The following is an 8,149-nucleotide window of genomic DNA, read 5'->3' as shown; positions in this document are numbered from 1 at the left end:
CATCACACCCACACCATCGCTCCCACACCATCGCTCCCACACCATCGCTCCCACACCATCCCACCCACACCATCGCTCCCACACCATCCCACCCACACCATCCCACCCACACCATCGCTCCCACACCATCGCACCCACACCATCGCTCCCACACCATCGCACCCACACCATCCCACCCACACCATCCCACCCACACCATCGCTCCCACACCATCGCTCCCACACCATCGCTCCCACACCATCGCTCCCACACCATCGCTCCCACACCATCCCACCCGCACCATCACACCCACACCATCGCTCCCACACCATCCCACCCACACCATCGCACCCACACCATCGCTCCCACACCATCGCACCCACACCATCGCTCCCACACCATCGCTCCCACACCATCCCACCCACACCATCACACCCACACCATCCCACCCACACCATCGCACCCACACCATCGCACCCACACCATCGCTCCCACACCATCGCTCCCACACCATCGCACCCACACCATCGCACCCACACCATCGCACCCACACCATCCACCCACACCATCGCACCCACACCATCGCACCCACACCATCCCACCCACACCATCGCTCCCACACCATCGCACCCACACCATCGCACCCACACCATCGCTCCCACACCATCGCACCCACACCATCGCACCCACACCATCGCACCCACACCATCGCTCCCACACCATCCCACCCACACCATCCCACCCACACCATCGCTCCCACACCATCGCACCCACACCATCGCTCCCACACCATCGCTCCCACACCATCCCACCCACACCATCCCACCCACACCATCGCTCCCACACCATCGCACCCACACCATCCCACCCACACCATCCCACCCACACCATCGCTCCCACACCATCGCACCCACACCATCGCTCCCACACCATCCCACCCACACCATCCCACCCACACCATCCCACCCACACCATCCCACCCACACCATCGCTCCCACACCATCGCTCCCACACCATCACACCCACACCATCGCTCCCACACCATCGCTCCCACACCATGGCACCCACACCATCCCACCCACACCATCGCTCCCACACCATCGCTCCCACACCATCCCACCCACACCATCCCACCCACACCATCGCTCCCACACCATCCCACCCACACCATCCCACCCACACCATCGCTCCCACACCATCGCACCCACACCATCGCTCCCACACCATCGCACCCACACCATCCCACCCACACCATCCCACCCACACCATCGCTCCCACACCATCGCTCCCACACCATCGCTCCCACACCATCGCTCCCACACCATCGCTCCCACACCATCCCACCCACACCATCGCTCCCACACCATCGCTCCCACACCATCGCTCCCACACCATCGCACCCACACCATCGCACCCACACCATCGCTCCCACACCATCCCACCCACACCATCCCACCCACACCATCGCTCCCACACCATCCCACCCACACCATCGCTCCCACACCATCGCTCCCACACCATCGCTCCCACACCATCCCACTCACACCATCCCACCCACACCATCGCTCCCACACCATCCCACCCACACCATCGCTCCCACACCATCGCTCCCACACCATCGCACCCACACCATCGCTCCCACACCATCGCTCCCACACCATCGCACCCACACCATCGCTCCCACACCATCGCTCCCACACCATCCCACCCACACCATCGCTCCCACACCATCGCTCCCACACCATCGCTCCCACACCATCGCTCCCACACCATGGCACCCACACCATGGCACCCACACCATCGCTCCCACACCATGGCACCCACACCATCCCACCCACACCATCGCTCCCACACCATCGCTCCCACACCATCGCTCCCACACCATCGCACCCACACCATCGCTCCCACACCATCGCTCCCACACCATGGCACCCACACCATGGCACCCACACCATCGCACCCACACCATCCCACCCACACCATCGCTCCCACACCATCGCTCCCACACCATCGCTCCCACACCATGGCACCCACACCATCCCACCCACACCATCCCACCCACACCATGGCACCCACACCATCGCTCCCACACCATCGCTCCCACACCATCGCTCCCACACCATCGCTCCCACACCATCGCTCCCACACCATGGCACCCACACCATCGCACCCACACCATCGCACCCACACCATCCCACCCACACCATCGCTCCCACACCATCCCACCCACACCATCGCTCCCACACCATCGCTCCCACACCATCGCTCCCACACCATCCCACCCACACCATCGCTCCCACACCATCCCACCCACACCATCGCTCCCACACCATCGCTCCCACACCATCGCTCCCACACCATCGCTCCCACACCATCCCACCCACACCATCGCACCCACACCATCGCTCCCACACCATCCCACCCACACCATCGCTCCCACACCATCCCACCCACACCATCCCACCCACACCATCGCACCCACACCATCGCTCCCACACCATCGCACCCACACCATCGCTCCCACACCATCGCTCCCACACCATCGCTCCCACACCATCGCTCCCACACCATCGCTCCCACACCATCGCACCCACACCATCGCACCCACACCATCGCTCCCACACCATCGCACCCACACCATCGCTCCCACACCATCGCTCCCACACCATCGCTCCCACACCATCGCACCCACACCATCGCACCCACACCATCGCTCCCACACCATCGCACCCATCCCACCCACACCATCCCACCCACACCATCGCACCCACACCATCCCACCCACACCATCGCACCCACACCATCGCTCCCACACCATCGCACCCACACCATCGCTCCCACACCATCGCACCCACACCATCGCTCCCACACCATCGCTCCCACACCATCGCTCCCACACCATCGCTCCCACACCATCGCTCCCACACCATCGCTCCCACACCATCGCTCCCACACCATCGCACCCACACCATCGCTCCCACACCATCGCTCCCACACCATCGCTCCCACACCATCCCACCCACACCATCGCACCCACACCATCGCACCCACACCATCCCACCCACACCATCGCTCCCACACCATCCCACCCACACCATCCCACCCACACCATCGCTCCCACACCATCGCTCCCACACCATCCCACCCACACCATCGCTCCCACACCATCGCACCCACACCATCGCACCCACACCATCGCTCCCACACCATCCCACCCACACCATCGCTCCCACACCATCCCACCCACACCATCGCTCCCACACCATCGCACCCACACCATCGCTCCCACACCATCGCACCCACACCATCCCACCCACACCATCGCTCCCACACCATCCCACCCACACCATCCCACCCACACCATCGCTCCCACACCATCCCACCCACACCATCGCTCCCACACCATCGCACCCACACCATCGCTCCCACACCATCGCTCCCACACCATCGCACCCACACCATCGCTCCCACACCATCGCTCCCACACCATCGCTCCCACACCATCCCACCCACACCATCCCACCCACACCATCGCTCCCACACCATCGCACCCACACCATCGCTCCCACACCATCCCACCCACACCATCGCACCCACACCATCGCTCCCACACCATCGCTCCCACACCATCCCACCCACACCATCGCTCCCACACCATCCCACCCACACCATCCCACCCACACCATCGCTCCCACACCATCGCTCCCACACCATCGCTCCCACACCATCCCACCCACACCATCCCACCCACACCATCCCACCCACACCATCGCTCCCACACCATCGCACCCACACCATCGCACCCACACCATCGCACCCACACCATCCCACCCACACCATCGCTCCCACACCATCGCACCCACACCATCGCACCCACACCATCGCACCCACACCATCGCTCCCACACCATCGCACCCACACCATCGCACCCACACCATCGCACCCACACCATCGCTCCCACACCATCCCACCCACACCATCGCTCCCACACCATCGCACCCACACCATCGCACCCACACCATCGCACCCACACCATCGCTCCCACACCATCGCACCCACACCATCGCACCCACACCATCGCACCCACACCATCGCTCCCACACCATCCCACCCACACCATCGCACCCACACCATCGCTCCCACACCATCGCACCCACACCATCCCACCCACACCATCCCACCCACACCATCGCTCCCACACCATCGCACCCACACCATCGCACCCACACCATCGCTCCCACACCATCCCACCCACACCATCCCACCCACACCATCGCACCCACACCATCGCACCCACACCATCGCTCCCACACCATCGCACCCACACCATCCCACCCACACCATCCCACCCACACCATCGCTCCCACACCATCGCTCCCACACCATCGCTCCCACACCATCGCTCCCACACCATCCCACCCACACCATCGCACCCACACCATCCCACCCACACCATCCCACCCACACCATCGCTCCCACACCATCGCTCCCACACCATCGCTCCCACACCATCGCTCCCACACCATCCCACCCACACCATCCCACCCACACCATCGCTCCCACACCATCCCACCCACACCATCCCACCCACACCATCGCTCCCGCACCATCGCTCCCGCACCATCGCACCCACACCATCCCACCCACACCATCGCTCCCACACCATCGCTCCCACACCATCCACCCACACACCATCCCACCCACACCATCGCACCCACACCATCGCTCCCACACCATCGCACCCACACCATCCCACCCACACCATCGCTCCCACACCATCGCACCCACACCATCCCACCCACACCATCGCTCCCACACCATCGCACCCACACCATCGCACCCACACCATCCCACCCACACCATCGCACCCACACCATCCCACCCACACCATCCCACCCACAACATCGCTCCCACACCATCCCACCCACACCATCGCTCCCACACCATCGCTCCCACACCATCCCACCCACACCATCCCACCCACACCATGGCACCCACACCATCGCTCCCACACCATCGCACCCACACCATCCCACCCACACCATCGCACCCACACCATCGCTCCCACACCATCGCACCCACACCATCGCTCCCACACCATCGCTCCCACACCATCGCACCCACACCATCGCTCCCACACCATCCCACCCACACCATCGCTCCCACACCATCGCACCCACACCATCGCTCCCACACCATCCCACCCACACCATCGCTCCCACACCATCCCACCCACACCATCCCACCCACACCATCGCACCCACACCATCGCTCCCACACCATCGCTCCCACACCATCGCACCCACACCATCGCTCCCACACCATCCCACCCACACCATCGCTCCCACACCATCGCACCCACACCATCGCTCCCACACCATCCCACCCACACCATCGCTCCCACACCATCCCACCCACACCATCGCTCCCACACCATCCCACCCACACCATCGCACCCACACCATCGCACCCACACCATCGCTCCCACACCATCGCTCCCACACCATCGCACCCACACCATCGCTCCCACACCATCCCACCCACACCATCGCTCCCACACCATCGCACCCACACCATCCCACCCACACCATCGCACCCACACCATCGCTCCCACACCATCGCTCCCACACCATCCCACCCACACCATCCCACCCACACCATCGCTCCCACACCATCGCTCCCACACCATCGCACCCACACCATCGCACCCACACCATCCCACCCACACCATGGCACCCACACCATCGCTCCCACACCATCCCACCCACACCATCGCACCCACACCATCGCACCCACACCATCGCACCCACACCATCGCTCCCACACCATCCCTCCCACACCATCGCTCCCACACCATCGCTCCCACACCATCGCTCCCACACCATCGCTCCCACACCATCGCTCCCACACCATCGCTCCCACACCATCGCTCCCGCACCATCGCACCCGCACCATCCCACCCACACCATCCCACCCACACCATCCCACCCACACCATCGCTCCCACACCATCGCTCCCACACCATCGCACCCACACCATCGCACCCACACCATCGCTCCCACACCATCGCTCCCACACCATCGCTCCCACACCATCGCACCCACACCATCGCTCCCACACCATCGCACCCACACCATCCCACCCACACCATCCCACCCACACCATCGCTCCCACACCATCGCTCCCACACCATCGCACCCACACCATCGCACCCACACCATCGCTCCCACACCATCGCTCCCGCACCATCGCACCCACACCATCCCACCCGCACCATCCCACCCACACCATCGCACCCGCACCGTCGCTCCCACACCATCCCACCCACACCATCGCTCCCACACCATCGCACCCACACCATCGCACCCACACCATCGCACCCACACCATCCCACCCACACCATGGCACCCACACCATCGCTCCCACACCATCCCACCCACACCATCGCACCCACACCATCGCACCCACACCATCGCTCCCACACCATCGCTCCCACACCATCGCACCCACACCATCGCACCCACACCATCGCACCCACACCATCGCACCCACACCATCGCACCCACACCATCGCTCCCGCACCATCGCACCCACACCATCCCACCCGCACCATCCCACCCACACCATCGCACCCGCACCGTCGCTCCCACACCATCGCTCCCACACCATCGCTCCCACACCATCGCTCCCACACCATCCCTCCCACACCATCCCTCCCACACCATCGCTCCCACACCATCGCACCCACACCATCGCACCCACACCATCGCTCCCACACCATCGCTCCCACACCATCCCTCCCACACCATCCCTCCCACACCATCGCTCCCACACCATCGCACCCACACCATCGCACCCACACCATCGCACCCACACCATCGCTCCCACACCATCGCTCCCACACCATCCCTCCCACACCATCGCTCCCACACCATCGCTCCCACACCATCGCTCCCACACCATCGCACCCGCACCATCGCACCCACACCATCCCACCCACACCATCCCACCCACACCATCCCACCCACACCATCGCTCCCACACCATCGCACCCACACCATCGCACCCACACCATCGCACCCACACCATCCCACCCACACCATGGCACCCACACCATCGCTCCCACACCATCGCACCCACACCATCGCACCCACACCATCGCTCCCACACCATCGCTCCCACACCATCGCACCCACACCATCGCACCCACACCATCGCTCCCGCACCATCGCACCCACACCATCCCACCCGCACCATCCCACCCACACCATCGCACCCGCACCGTCGCTCCCACACCATCGCTCCCACACCATCGCTCCCACACCATCGCTCCCACACCATCGCTCCCACACCATCCCTTCCACACCATCCCTCCCACACCATCGCTCCCACACCATCGCACCCACACCATCGCTCCCACACCATCCCTCCCACACCATCCCTCCCACACCATCGCTCCCACACCATCGCACCCACACCATCGCACCCACACCATCGCACCCACACCATCGCTCCCACACCATCGCTCCCACACCATCGCTCCCACACCATCGCTCCCGCACCATCGCACCCGCACCATCGCACCCACACCATCCCACCCACACCATTCCACCCACACCATCCCACCCACACCATCGCTCCCACACCATCGCACCCACACCATCGCACCCACACCATCGCTCCCACACCATCGCACCCACACCATCGCTCCCGCACCATCGCACCCACACCATCGCACCCACACCATCGCACCCACACCATCGCTCCCACACCATCGCTCCCACACCATCCCTCCCACACCATCGCTCCCACACCATCGCTCCCACACCATCGCTCCCGCACCATCGCTCCCGCACCATCCCACCCGCACCATCCCACCCGCACCATCCCACCCGCACCGTCGCTCCCGCACCGTCGCTCCCGCACCGTCGCTCCCGCACCGTCGCTCCCGCACCGTCGCTCCCGCACCATCCCACCCACACCCTCACCATGGCACCCACACCATGGCACCCACACCATGGCACCCACACCATGGCACCCACACCATGGCACCCACACCATCGCTCCCACACCCACACCATGGCACCCACACCATGGCACCCACACCATGGCACCCACACCATGGCACCCACACCGTCGCTCCCACACCGTCGCTCCCACACCCACACCA

This window comes from Heptranchias perlo, chromosome 2 (genome assembly GCF_035084215.1).
Source record: "Heptranchias perlo isolate sHepPer1 chromosome 2, sHepPer1.hap1, whole genome shotgun sequence".
Taxonomy (NCBI): Eukaryota; Metazoa; Chordata; class Chondrichthyes; order Hexanchiformes; family Hexanchidae; genus Heptranchias; species Heptranchias perlo.
The sequence above is the reverse complement of the archived record's forward strand: the minus strand, read 5'-3'. Positions refer to the sequence as shown.